This window comes from Eschrichtius robustus, chromosome 3 (genome assembly GCF_028021215.1).
Source record: "Eschrichtius robustus isolate mEscRob2 chromosome 3, mEscRob2.pri, whole genome shotgun sequence".
Lineage (NCBI taxonomy): Eukaryota > Metazoa > Chordata > Mammalia > Artiodactyla > Eschrichtiidae > Eschrichtius > Eschrichtius robustus.
Genome location: NC_090826.1, coordinates 35,294,509 through 35,309,158, shown reverse-complemented (window position 1 = coordinate 35,309,158; position 14,650 = coordinate 35,294,509). Strand labels below are relative to the sequence as shown.

The 14,650-nt window shown below is 42.8% G+C and overlaps 1 protein-coding gene and 1 pseudogene across 13 annotated transcripts in view; one reads left to right on the top strand and one right to left on the bottom strand.

The window, feature by feature from the left end:
- Positions 1–14,650, bottom strand: part of ZNF691 (zinc finger protein 691) — an 80,121-nt gene that overhangs the window by 26,636 nt on the left and 38,835 nt on the right. For 10 of the 13 annotated variants that reach the window (XR_011073502.1, XR_011073504.1, XR_011073507.1 and 7 more), the window contains 2 exons: positions 4,372–4,434; positions 3,459–3,573 (listed from right to left, as the gene is read on the bottom strand). The exons of 2 other annotated variants lie outside the window; for them this stretch is intronic. The gene's annotated coding sequence lies outside the window, so the exon portion shown is untranslated. Of the gene's footprint in view, positions 1–1,623; positions 1,671–3,458; positions 3,574–4,371; positions 4,435–14,650 lie in introns of those variants that run through there. One more of the 13 variants, XR_011073512.1, reaches the window with a different exon arrangement.
- Positions 4,417–4,855, top strand: LOC137760556 (protein BEX3-like; annotated as a pseudogene).

The window sequence follows — 14,650 nt, the reverse complement described above, 5'->3', positions numbered from 1 at the left end:
CAAAAAAAAAAAAAAAAAATTATACTGCACACCCCCCACCCTATACCCGACTCCTCCCCCCAAACCCCCAGCCCATCCAAAGCAAAATGAACCATGTTCACTGCATGGGCAGAGTGAGCTGTCAAGCTGCCTTCTCCCATCTATTTAATTCAGAATGCCCCCTCTGATCCAGCTTATAGGCTACCGCACACTCTCTAAAGACTTCTAACCCCCTTCTCCCAATCCCTGAATTTCAAGAGCACTTCATTTGTTCCTTTCCTGTGGCACTGTATATTTATCACGTCTTTTATGACCACCTTTATCACAAGTTCCTATTTCCCCCACTAGTCTCAATTTCATGGAAAGAAATCAATTTGGTTCATCTGGGTCTTCAGTACTAAATACAGTGCTTGGCACAGAGCAGGCACTCAGAAAACAGTTGAAATAAAAGCACCAAGGATATTTGTCCCTAGAGGCTCAGCTGACAAAATCGGGGGGGGGGGGGGGTGGGGGTGGATATGCCTGTCGAAGCCTTCATAACTGCACACAGGTTAAACTATACAATCTGCTTGCCATGAAGCGGGGTTGTACGGAGAGGATGAGAAGGGAAAACGGGTACATCGTAATTGGCAGCGCCTGTGTGTATTATCATTAGGTACAGAGAATCTGAGGAGTTAACCATCCCCATCTCACAAATCAGGAGTGAGGCTCGGAGAAGGGTTGTGCCTCGCCTGAGCCTGGGGGCAGGGTGGTTAACCGATGAAGGGCTGGGACCAGGTGCGATAGAGGAGGCCTTATCACATGACCCCAGCAGGCTTCTGTTGAAAGGAGTTAGCTCTTTCAGCTTCGCAGGGGCCCCGGGAGGGGTAATGCAAAGAGGAGTCAGGGGCCCAGGATGCCAGGTGTGCACTCAGGGCTCTTAAAATCCTATGGTGGCACTCTGGCTGCTGTTCCCTCCGGATGGAAGGTAAAGGACTAGGGGTGGGGTTGGGGCGGAAGGGGCACGCTACAGGCCAGAGCTTAAGGATGCACAGCAGATGGCGCCCGAGGCCCCAAAGCGGGGCGGAGACCGGAAGCATCCCGGCCCCACCCCAGCCCTGGGCCCCACACCCTGGTCTGAAAATGCCCGAGAACCCACTCCCGGGTTCCCGCCCCTCACAGGGCTTGCACCAACATGCCGGGGGCCACCATTTCCCAAACTGCTAGGTGCACGCAGGCGCCGGAAGACCCGGCCCACCCCAGCCTGGGCCCACAATGCTCCGGGAAGTACAGCTTCCGGTCCCTTGACGCCTTTTCTCTAGGGACTGCAGTCCATCGCGGGTATAGAAGATTTGGGGCCGGGGCGACCTTCCATCTCCCCCAGACCGTAACAGCGGTGCTCCAGGGCCCCCTCAGCAGTCGCGCACCCACCTGGTTAGCCTCCTTTGCCGACTGGCGGGAGGGGCGGGGCCACGCGGTGTCTCCACCAATCAGAACCGCAGTGTTGGGCTGGTGAGGGGCGGGCCCCAGGCTCCCACCAATCACAGCCTGTCTGCCCTGGGCGGCGGCCCAGGAGCCTCTGAGGCACACTAAGCATGTCTGGCTGCTGGCAAGTGCGTTTGCTCCAGGAGCTGGCGACCGTGGCTGGGTTAGCGCTTTCATCCTGGAGAATGTAGCTCACCTGGGACACCTTATCGCGCATAAGGTGACGTCTACGGTTTGTGACGAAAAGGGGTAAATAGGTAACGGGGCTGCTCCCAGACTCCCTTCTTTTCCAGTGCTTAGCTCACTGACAGTTCTGTGAGATCCTTTGCATATCTTGGGCTCAAAAGTCTCCTCTCCCTGGAAACCTGCATCAGGTTCCCCCGCTGGACCCCACACTGTCCTGTATTTCCTCCATCAAAGCCCTCTCCACACTGTACAGTTGACTGTTATTCCACCAGAGTGGGGAGGCAACTGCTAAGTCATTCCTTTGTCGCCAGTTCCCACCACAGACTGATAGGATTGTTGAGTGAATTTAGACCTAAAGAAGTTCCACGATCTGAGCTCTTCCACTGCAGTTTTAGGGAGAAAAATCCAACAATTCAGCAGGTGTTCTTAATAATGGGGAGAGAATATTCATTCTCTTCTGTGAAAACGACATTTTAATGCCCTCTTTCTCATTCTATGATTTTTATTTCTTAAGTCTCCTACAAATCTGACCTCTTCTGTCCACTGCAATCGCTGACCCTAGTTCAGACCACTCATCATCTCTCTGGGGATCACTGCAGCACCTCCTCACTGTTCTCTCTGCTTCCTGTCTCTTTCCCCTCATTCTCCACACTGCAATCTTGGTGATCTTTCTAAAAGGCAAGTCTAGTCATGTTTCTCTTCTACTTAAACATGGGTTTCCTGGGTCCCCATTTCCCTCAGGATAATGTCCAGCTTTCTTAGCCTGGAAATTCAGGGTCATTTGCAATCAGTCTCTAGCTCTCAGATGCAGCCTTCCCTCTCAGCCCTGCCCCCCACCCCACCGCAACCATCCTCCAGGCATTGATCACCCTGTCCTCTGACCTCCACGTACTCCTTCCCCTGTGGGTCTTTGGGGTTCCCTCCGCACAGGCTGTTCTCCCAGCTACTCCTGTGTTCCACCAGGTGACCATACCCCATCACAGCCCAAGGAGTTGGCTGAGGAAGCTCCTACTTGGGGGCTGGCTCACCTGTTTCTTGGGACATTGCTGCCAACTAGTGGCTGTTGTGTGAATGTTTAGGTCAGGGCTGGTTTTAACCTCAACCTTTCATGGGTTCAGAGAGAATTGACTGCTCTGGCGATAACCCTTCACTGGGACTATTACAATAAATCCATTTGGTAATCCCATCCCCAGCACCCCAGAATGACTTCCTAAAGCAGTGTCTGAGCACATTACTCTACAGCTTAATGCTCCTCACTGTCTCATGGTAAAGTCCAAATTCCATAACCAAACAGTCAAGATCTTTCACATTTGGGTCCTTGGAGACCTTATCTCCCAAAATGCTCCTTTAACACCCTGAGATCCAGCTAAGCTGATGTACTCAGCGGTCCCTGGACAGCTCCTCACCTAACTATCTAATCTTAAAACTTTTTGTTCAATCTCCTTCTTTCTCCAGGTCTGCCTTTGGTCTCTCCATAAGGCTGTTTGATCTCAAAAAAGACCAAATTAACAGTCGCTTTCTCTACGAAGCATTTGTTCATTCCTTCAACTGTTACTTAACTGAACACACACTCTTTGCCAAACTTTCTCCTCAGCTGTGTGGTGTCTTGAAAAGAACATGGTTTCTAGAGTCAGACAGAGTTGACTTCAGATAGAGGCTCTGCTACTTAGCTGAATAACCATGGGTAAGTCACTTCACCTTTCTGATCTTCAGTTTCCTCATCTGTTGTGATATTAAGATGAAATAAGATAATGTGTGTGTGATGCAGGTGTCAGTTAGAGTTACTCCATATTCCCCCTTCCACCCCCTTCATAAAGTCTGGTACTCACCCCCCAGGTTTCTGTGAATTCCCAGGGATCTCTTCCCTTCTCAAGGTCATCTCTGGCTCTGATGGTCGGCATCTCCTAAACCACCTGGTGCAGGGTTCCCAGTGCAAGCTCTTTCCTGTCATGGAACCCATATCTTTTCATTAGTTTCACTTCATTCATTTACTGAGCACCTGCTGGGCGCCAGGCATTGTTCTAGGGCTGGGGATACAGCAGCAAACAAAACAGAGATTTGCCTTCACGGAGCTTACATTCTGGTGGGGAAAACCCAGCAATCAACAATCAACAAATGTATAATAAAGTATCAGATGGTGATTTGTGTTATGGGGAAGAAAAGGCAAACCAAAGAATAGAAGATGATGGATGTGAGGGTGGGGTGGGTGGCTTGATTTTAGATGAGATAATTTGAAGGTCTCCCTGAGGGAGTGATATTTGAACAAATGTGAATGAAGTAAGGGAGCAAATCGTACACATAATCTGGGGGAAAGGCTTTTCTAAGCCAAGAGAACAGCAAGTCCAAAGGTACAAAGGCAGGACCATGTCTGGTGTGTTGAAGGACAAGCAAGGAGGCCAGGATGGCTGGACCAGGGCGACAGGGAGATGAGGGCAGAGAGGTGGCAGGATGCTAGATCATGTAGGGCCTCATATATCACATGAGGACTTTGGGTTTTGTTTTGGGTTTTTTTTTTAATGTAAGAAGAAACTTCCCAGTTTTGATATTTTGTTTTTTGTGTTCATTATAATATGCAGTTATGCTCAGCAGGTTAGTTATCATAGAGTTAGTGAGCAAATCCACCCTCCTATGACATACTTTACAACTTGGAGGGGACCTATATTGCAACACATATAGTTTTCTATAATGAAAATATAGTTGTAAGGTGAGAACAACCCATGGAAGATAATTATGAAAACTAACCTCTGACTCTTACAGAAATTTCATTGCCTTTCCCAGTAACGAGTCTTGGAAATTTCTACTGCTCTGCAAGATAGAAATAAGTATAAAGAATAAGTACTAAGTTTCACGGCGGCGCACTTGTGGCGGGAATCGGGAGGAGCAGGAGACAGCAAGGATAGGCCCACGAAAACGAAGAAATGGAGCAGCTTGTGCAAAAAGGAAAGGAAAACCGCCCTTTGGGAGGGGGCGAAGGCCACCAGCCAGCAGGAAGTAATAGACGGGGACAGGCTCGCCAACTTGCCCCTAATTTCTGATGGGCCATACCCAATAGGCAGGTCAAAGATGGGATGGGTGGAGATGGAGATTATATGGAAATGTTCATGAAGAGATGAGCGAAATCAGGAGAAAACTTAGGGAGCTGCAGTTGAGGAATTGTCTACATATCCTTATGGGGGAGCTCTCTAATCACCATGACCATCATGATGAATTTTGCCTTATGCATTGACTCCTGCCATTTTCCATGAGATTAATACTGTGATTCCCACTGTTGTTCTCTTTTTTCTTGCATTTTCCTGATACGCCTTTTCTGATCCATTTGCTGTGAACCTTACGTAATTTCCATGTCAGGTGGGTTCTGTGTTACCAGCTTCTAATTGGAGATTGCCTTGGCACCCAATCGAAGTTTCTGTCAACAGTAGAGTTTCACCCATTTGCATGGAAAATGTGAAGTTAATAAAGAAATTAAAAAGCAAAAAAAAAAAAACCCCAAAAAACAAGAATAAGTATAAATTTAACCTAACCTTTATAAGAACTGGGAAGTAGATATTCTCTCTCCTCCCTCCTTTCTTTCTAAGCAGAGGGTACAAGATCTATTGGTGTTTTGAACTTTCAAAAGCACTTGTGTCAACAGGCTTCACTCAGAGTTTCTCAGAAAGTACCATTGATACTCGTGGCCTAGAGTTTAAAATCTAATTTTAAACGAGGAAACTCAAAGTACTCGGGGCCTATAATTTATTTCCTTAAACCCTACTGCAGACTGTGGTGTAATTATGGCGTGTCTTAGTTCCCCCACCTCCACCCCAGCCTGTTGACCCCCCACCTTGACGTCTGGTTCCCAGTGGTAAACCCTCAAAGAAGCTGAGGGTAGAGGTTAGAAGTGTGGGCTCTGGGGTCATATTGCTCAGGCAAGAATCCCCATCACTTTTTGTTTGTTTGTTTTAAAATGAATCTATTAAAGAATAGTCTTAGGAAGGCAACAGTGTTTGATTTGTCATTAAAAAGAAAGCTCTGTTTCTTCATGATGTATAATAAATGTAATGTAAGAGGGTACAGAGTTATAAGCTTCTTTCTACTGGAATTCTCTGATAGTACGGCACAGTGTAGTCATTTCTGCAATGCTAGAATAAATTTTTTAAAAAGTCTCCTATGCGTCTCTTCGAAAAGAGATGAACAATAACAGGATGGCATTAAAAAGCCAATTTTTTTCTATTCATTCTGTAGTATTGGAGCCAGTATTTTTACCATCACAGCCTACACTTTTTAAAATTATTTATTTATTTATTTGGCTGCGCCGGGTCTTAGTTGCAGCACGTGGGATCTTCATTGCCGCGTGCAGTATCTTCGTTGCGGCATGCAGGATCCTTAGGTGCAGCCTGCAGGATCTATTTTGGTTGCGGCGTGCGGAAACTTTAGTTGCAGCATGCGCAACTCTTAGTTGCGGCATGTGGGATCTAGTTCCCTGACCAGGGATCGAACCCAGACCCCCTGCATTGGGAGCACAGAGTCTTAGCCACTTGTCCACCAGAGAGGTCCCACTCACAGGCTACAATTTTCACTTTATCAAGTTCTGTCACCTCTCTGAATTCAACATCGTTCAATACAAAAGTCCACACATTATCGCAGAATCTGTACGTATTTAGAGAGCCCTTCAATCCTGCAGATAATGTTCCAGACATTTGAAATCTCAGTAACTCTTTAGGGAAGGTAGCCAAACATACATAGGCCTGGAATTGACTCTGTTCCTGACCTTCTGTACCAACACTGAATATATAGCCTTATCAAACCGAAGTAAAACTTGAAGGGCAAGTTGGGGGGTCATCTGTTGAGATTGTATGAGCTCATCGAGGCTCTCCTGAAGACTGTTTCCCAAAGTGGTATTTCTGTACAACTGATGTGCCATGGCTTAGGAGGGAGAAATTCTTTTTCTTATTCAGGCTTACACTGATGTCCTGTGGAAGAGGCGCTTCCTGCCTCGGAGAGAGCCAAGAGAAGCTGCACGGCCAGGAGCCCAGCAGGACCACCCTCCACCCCACCTCTCCCATCACCTTCTATTGTCTTTTTACAGAGGTGGGAGTGGAGGCTGACAGAGGACACAGTTAATAACACCTACCCCACAGAACTGTGAGGATTAGGCAAGACCAAGTTGGTATACTCTTAATGTGGTGCTTGATTATAGAAATGGTAAAAATTAGGAGCTATTTTTATTTTCTGATAACGTTATTTCTCCATCCCTGTCACATTCTTTGAGCTCTGTTTACTATTGGCCAAGATTATAGCTAGCTAATCTTCCTAACTAAATGCCTACTAGGAAAAAGCCAGGGTGAGTGAGGCTTCTCCCCTATCTCTGCTTGGAGGTTACATATATTTATGGCCACAGTGATCCCTGGTAGCCAAGTTTCTATCTTTAATACCAGCAATGGCTAGTATTTAGATAGCGAGTGCTATTTGTCAAGCACTGTCCTAAATCTGTGACATGTATGAATACATTGGATCCTTACAAACACCCTAGGAGGTGGACACTATTATACCCATTGTATAGATGAGGCAGCTGCACTTGGGCCACCAACACAAACCACACTCTGTAAGTGGCCTCTTATTTCCATTCACACCTATGGGTGGACATGGCCTCTTTTGCAATCAAACCAAGAGAGAAAAACAGTCTTATCTCCCGTTACTCTGCCTGATAAAAAGGCAGTTATTATTTCCACTTATTGCTGAACAAATCAAGACACAAAGAAGTCAAGCAGTTCTTTTCTTGTCACATCATCATCCCCAGGGGCAATGCTATATGCTGTCTGCCAAGCACAACTGCTTAAGCACATGAAGTGCAATGGGTAAAGACATGATTTTGAAATAGAAAGCACAGCATTTTAATCTAAGTAATGCTGCATATTGACTCTGACCTCTCTTAGACTCAGTTTCTTTATCTATGAAATGATGATAATAAGTGAATCTGCATCACAGGTTTGTGAGTATTGAATGAGGAAAGACTTACAGTACCTGGCTCATAGCAAGTGCTCATTCAGTGGTTACTATAATCATTTTGTTTGTTTATTTGTTTTTAATTCTTTTTTTAATTGAAGTATAATTGATTTACAATGTCGTGTTAGTTTTATTATTATAGTATTATTATACAGCCAACCTATGCTGGCTCTCTTAAAAACCAATTAGAACAAAAGCAACTTGGTCAAAATCTGTACATTTGTTTGTTCTTTTATTTGGGGGCAATAGGTGCTGGAGCTTGGGCAAGCTTTAGCCTTTCATTTTATACTTTCAAAAATCATGTCTAGGGCTTCCCTGGTGGCGCAGTGGTTGAGAATCTGCCTGCCAATGCAGGGGACACAGGTTCGAGCCCTGGTCTGGGAAGATCCCACATGCCGCGGAGCAACTGGGCCCGTGAGCCACAACTACTGAGCCTGCGCGTCTGGAGCCTGTGCTCTGCAACAAGAGAGGCCGCGATAGTGAGAGGCCCGCGCACCGCAATGAAGAGTGGCCCCCGCTCGCCGCAACTAGAGAAAGCCCTCGCACAGAAACGAAGACCCAACACAGCTAAAAATAAATTAATTAATTAAAAATAAGAAAAAAATCATGTCTAACTCTTTGAGACATATTTTCAGAGGCAGGCCCTATTAGGGGTATTTTATATCAGGACATTTATGGAAAAAGGTGTATTGTTCTCTGAGTAAACTGAAATAACTCCTCAACCAAGTTGACTTCCTCCACACTCTTCTCATTTCATCCTTCACACTCAGGTCTGGGATTATGGCTCCTCCCTGCTGGATGGCCTTGATGACTGCACACTGCAGAAAGAATACCTAGCCTGCCATTTAAAACTCTGTACTCTCTGGCCTGCTTTTTCTTACACCCTTACCTCTGCTAATACCCCTAGTAATCTGTAACCTTTTTAAGTTTAAAGTCTATTTTGTCTTTTTGCTCTCTTTTGCTTACTATTTCCATGGAATATCTTTTTCCATCCTTTCACTTTCAGTCTACTGTATTTGTGTCCTTGGATCTAAAGTGAGTCTTTCAGAGGAATGGATAAAGAAGGTGTGGTACATATGTACAGCGGAATATTACTCAGCCATTTAAAAGAATGAAATAATGCCATTTGCAACAACATGGATGGACCTAGAGATTGTCATACTGAGTGAAGTAAGTCAAACAGAGAAAGAGAAATATTGTATGACATCCCTTATATGCAGAATCTAAAAAGAAATGATACAAATGAACTTACTTACAAAATGGAAACAGACTCACAGACGTAGAAAACAAACTTATGGTTACCAAAGGGGAAACGGGGGGGGGGGGGAGGGATAGTTAGGGAGTTTGGGATCAACATGTACACACTGCTATATTTAAAATGGATAACCAACAAGGACCTTACTGTATAGCACAGGGAACTCTGCTCAATGTTATGTGGCAGCCTGGATGGGAGGGGAGTTTGGGGGAGAATGGATACATGTATATGTATACTCCAATATAAAATAAAAAGTTTAAAAAAATAAAAAATAAATAAAGTGAGTCTTTTGTAGACAGCATATAGTTGGATTATGTGTTTTCTATCCATTCTGCCAGTCTCTGTCTTTTGATTAGAGAACTTAATCCATTTACATTTAAAGTAATTCCTGATAAGGAAGGACTTACTTCTGTCATTTTGCTACTTGTTTTCTATATGCCCCATAGCTTTTTGTCCCTCATTTCCTGTGTTACTGTCTTCTTTTGTGTTTAGTTGATTTATTTGTAGCAAAACATTTGCATTCCTTTCTCATTTTCTTTTGTTTATATTCTATAGTTCTTTTCTTTGTGATTATCATGGGAACTACATTTAACATCCTTAACTTATAACATTCTAATTTTAATTTATAACAACTTAACTTCAATAAGATACAAAAACTCTGCTCCTTTACATCTCCATCCCCACCCCTTTTGATGGTTGATGCCACAGAATTACATCTTTATATACTGTGTGCCCCAAAACATAAACTAATAATTCTTTTAAATTCATTAGTCTCTTAAATTATGTCAAAAACGAAATTTGGAGTTTCAAACCAAAGTTACAAGAATACTAGCTTTTAGACTAATTGGATTTTTTTCTTTAAATGTATTAGTCTCTTAAATCATGTTGAAAGCAAAATATGCAGTTACAAACCATTGTTACAATAATACTAGCTTTTGTAATTGCCCATGTATTTACTTCTGTTGAGATTTCCATTTCTCTATATGGCTCCAAGTTACTGTTTAATGTCCTTGCATTTCACATTGCAGGACTCCCTTGAGCATCTCTTGCAGATCAAGTATAGAGATTGATTTCTTCAGCTTTTGTTTATTGGGGAATGTCTTAATTTCTCCCTCACTTTTGAAGGCCAGTTTTGCCAGATATAGGATTCTGGTTCACAGTTTTTTCCCTTGAACACTTCGAATATGCTGGCCCACTGCCTTCTAGCCTCCAAAGTTTCTCATTAGAAATCTGCCAGAAATCTTATTGAGGCTCACTTTTGTGTGATGATTTGCTTCTGTCCCGCTGCTTTTATATCTCAGTATGAGTCTCTTGAGTTCATCTTACCTGGAGTTCATTGAGCTTGTTAGATGTTTATATTCATATTTTTCATCAAATTTGGGAAGTTTTCAAACATTGTTTCTTCAGATATTCTCTCTGTCCCTTTCTCTCTCTTGTCATGCTGGGTCTCCTGCAATGCATATAATCAGTCTGCTTGATGTTGTCCCACAGTTCCCTTAAGCTCTGTTCACTTTTCTTTAATCTTTTTTCTTTCTGTTCCTCGGACTCAACAATTTCTATTGTCCTATCTTCAAGTTCACTGATTCTTTCTTCTGCCTGCTCAAATGTGCCTTTGAATCTCTCTAGTGAATTTTTCATTTCAGTTATTATACCTTCTGGCTCCAGAATTTCTTTTTGGCTTCTTTTTAGGTTTTCTATCTCTTCATTGATATTTCCATTTTGTTCATAGATTACTTTCTTGACTTTCTCTACATCTCCCTTTAGTTCTTTAAGCATCTTTAAGACAAATGTTTTAAGTCTTTTCTAGTAGATTCACCATCAGGCTTTTTTCAGGGACAGTTTTTGTTGGTTTTAAAATTTTTTTTATTTTTATTTTTTGAATGGGCCATGATTTCTTGTTTCTTTGTATGCCTTGTGATTTTTTTTTTATTGTTGTTGAAAACTGGACATTTGAATCTAATAATGTGGTAACTTTGGAAATCATATTCTCTCCCATCCCCAGGACTTGATGGATTTGTTTGTGTTTTTTTGTTGTTTTATTGTTGTAGGCTGTCTCTGTGCCAGTGATCAGCCTGAGATGTAAACTTAAGGTCTCCTCAGGTCTTTTCTGGACCTGCATCTTTCCCAGGGTATGTACAGTCACATTCTAATTTTCCCCATATATGCAGTTGTTTTTGAATCTCCTAGTCTTTAATGTCTGGGCTCCAAAAGGAGAAAAAGAAAAATGAAGGGCAGGAAAAGGGTGCTGGTCCTTTAAGTCACCTGGAAGTCACTTGAACGAGAGGGGGAGTGGCTTGTGACAGTGGGGGAAGATACAACAACAATAGCTGCCCTTCTCTTTGTTTGCACCTCTGTGATCAGAAGCAGCAATCAAATGCCATTTACAGCAACATGGATGGAACTAGAGGCTGTCATACTGAGTGAAGTAAGTCAGACAGAGAAAGACAAATATGATATTGCTTATATGTGGAATCTAAAAAAAATGGTACAAATAAACTTATTTACAAAACAGAAATAGAGTCACAGACATAGAAAATAAATGTATGGTTACCAGGGGGAAAAGGGGAGAAGGGATAAACTGGGAGATTGGGATTGACATATACACAGTATTTTTTTTAAGATTTTTTAAATATTTATTTTATTTATTATTATTTATTTTTGGCTGCGTTGGGTCTTCGTTGCTGTGCACAGGCTTTCTCTAGTTGCAGCAAGCGGAGGCTACTCTTTGTCCTGGTACGCAGTCTTCTCATTGCAGTGGTTCTCTTATTGCAGAGCACGGGCTCTAGATGCGTGGGCTTCACTAGTCGTGGCACGCGGGCTCAGTAGTTGTGGCTCACGGGCTCTAGAGCACAGGCTCAGTAGTTGCTCTGCGGCATGTGGGATCTTCCTGGACCAGGGCTCGAACCCGTGTCCCCTGCATTGGCAGGCGGATTCTTAACCACTGCGCCAGCAGGGAAGCCCCTATATACATTATTATATATAAAATAGATAACTAATAAGGACCTACTGTATAGCACAGGGAACTCTACTCAATGCTCTGTAATGACCTATATGGGAAAAGAATCTAAAAAAGAGTGGATATATGTATATGTATAACTGATTCACTTTGCTGTTCACCTGAAACTAATACAACATTATAAATCAACTATACTCCAATAAAAATTATTTTACAAAAAGAAAGAAGCAGCAGCAATCAGAGCACAGATCCCCAATATTTGGAGGACAGTGTCCTTTTTATTCACCATGGCTCCCACTAGCTCTGTGTAGGTTACTCCAAGAAATGTGTGTGTTGCCTGCCATGAGGCTGGAGTGGAGGATGAATACCTGCTACTGTGCTAAGAGCTGAAACTGACCAAAATTAACTGCTATTTATCATCCAAGCCTTCCCCTGGAAGTTGCAGGCCTTCAGTAGACTCCAGCCAGATCTCCAAAATAGTTACATCAGACAGATTCTGCCAGTTCAATTGTTGTCTTGGTGGGGAAACAGATTCCAGGTGCTTTCTACTCTGCCATCTTCCCAGAATCCTCCCTCTATAATTCTTTATATTGAATACATCGTTGGATTACCTTTACTAATATTTTGTTGAGAATTTTTGCATCTATGTTCATGAGAGATATTTTTCTGTAGTTTTCTGTATTTGTAAGGTCTTTGTCTAGTTTTGGTATTAGCATAATGCTGATATCATAGAATGAGTTAGGAAGTAGTCCTTCTTGATTCTGTCTTCTGGAGGAATTGTAGAAAATAGATATAATTTCTTCCTTAAATATTTGGTAGAATTCACCAATGAAGCCATCTGGGCCTGGTGCTTTCTGTTTGGGGAAGTTATTAAATATTGATCAATTTCTTTAATAAATATAAGCCTACTCAGATTGCCTGTTTCTTCTTATGTGAGTTTTGATAGTTTTTACCTTTCAGGGAATTGGCCCATTTCATCTAGATTATTAAATTTGTGGGCATAGAGTTGCTCATATTCCTTTATTATCCTTTTAATGTCCATGGGATCAGATGCCCCCTTTTTCACTTCTGATATTAGTAATTTGTGTCCTCTTTTTTCTCAGTTAGCCTAGCTACAGGCTTCTCAATTTTATTCATCTTTTCAAAGAACCAGCTTTCGGTTTTGATCATTTTCTCTATTGATATCCTGTTTTCAATTTCATTGATTTCTGCTCTAATTTTTATTATTTCTTTTCTTCTGCTTACTTTTGATTTAGTTTTCTCTTCTTTTTCTAAACTTCCAAAGGTAGAGCTTAGATTATTGAGTTTACAGCTTTCCTCTTTTCTAATATATGCTATTCAGTGCCATCAAAGCCCTTCTTTTGCTACATCCCACAAATTTTTTTTTTTTTTTTTTTTTTTTTATCCCACAAATTTTGATAAGCTGTGTTTTTCATTTAGTTCAAAACATTTTAAAATTTCTCTTGATATTTCTTCCTTGGCCTGTGTGTTGTTTAGAAGTTTTGTGTTATTTAAAGTTTATTTAATACTTTAAATTCCATGTATTTTGGGATTGTCTAGCCATTTTTGTTGTTGTTGATTTCTAGTTTAATTCCACTGTGGTCTGAGAGCACTCACTCTATGATTTCTATTCTTCTCCTGAGTGCTCCAAGCCGTGCCAGCTTGGGAGAAGGGCTATTGTGAGTGAAATGAAATGGTTCCTCTTATCTGTTTCAGTGTAGCTGTTCTTGGCTTTTAGTTTGCCTGGGTACTGTGAGTTTCTTAACTGGTTTCTGGAATTCTCGTAAAGGCTTTTTGGACTGTATATTATTGTTAAGTCAATGTCTCTGTTGGGGAAGGGAATCTGGGCTTCTTATTTTACCATCTTGCTGTCATCACTCCTCTTAGTCAGATTAATTTTTGTAAAGACTACACCTAGAAGCTGAGGATCTTTACATTGATTCCCTTTAAGCTAAATATGCTCACATACCTCTTGGAAAGTTTTTGTGAACCCCCAGGGGTATGCATACCCAGTTTGAAGACAACTTTTCTGGAGGGTCCAGATTAGTATTCCTCTGGCTTCCCTTGGGGTTGTGTTTTCTAACTCTGCCCCTGTTGTGCTGACAGGGTGCCAGCTCCCTATTCAGGTTCTCTTCCATCCCCTAACTGGGGCATCTGGGTCAAGGGAACTGTCTGGCAGGCCTTGAGTGATGAGTGATGGGCAGCCGTCCTGGGCCCATGTGTAACAGCAGCAGGGTTACCATTTGACCAGGAGGGCAGGCTATTCCCTCTTCACCCTCAAGAAGCTCTCCATGTTTACCTCAGACCCACACACACTGAGAAACGAGTATCATGGTGGGCTGCCTTCTATCACTAGCCTCTCCCTCCAGGAAGGTAGGAGGGAAAAGGAATGAGCTGTTCTCTCATAGAGCCTGAATGGCTCCTTCTCCAGCTCTACTCCTGTTTTCCCACACTTCCTACGCAAGCCTTGGCTTCTGAATGACCACAGTCAGGTTTTCAGAATGGGTGAAGTTCGATAAAGATGTCCTTCCTCTGAACAGCCAAAGTAAAAAGTGTGATCAACTCTATTTCACAAAGTCTCAAGCTCAGGCACCCTGCACACCCTCCCTCTGGAACTAAGCAGTACCCTTTCCATGTCTGTAGACATGCTGTTTCTGGGACAGTGCTCCATTCCTTTGGTGTCTGGAAGCATGGTCTCTGCTTTGTCCCAATTTGCCCCATATGCCTGTGGTTTTGTGGGTATCTGGGTCTGTTTGTGACTAGGTTCTTCACACTCTGAAGTGGTGGTGTTAACCCTGAGCCAGGACCTGGGCCTACTCTGGGAGCCT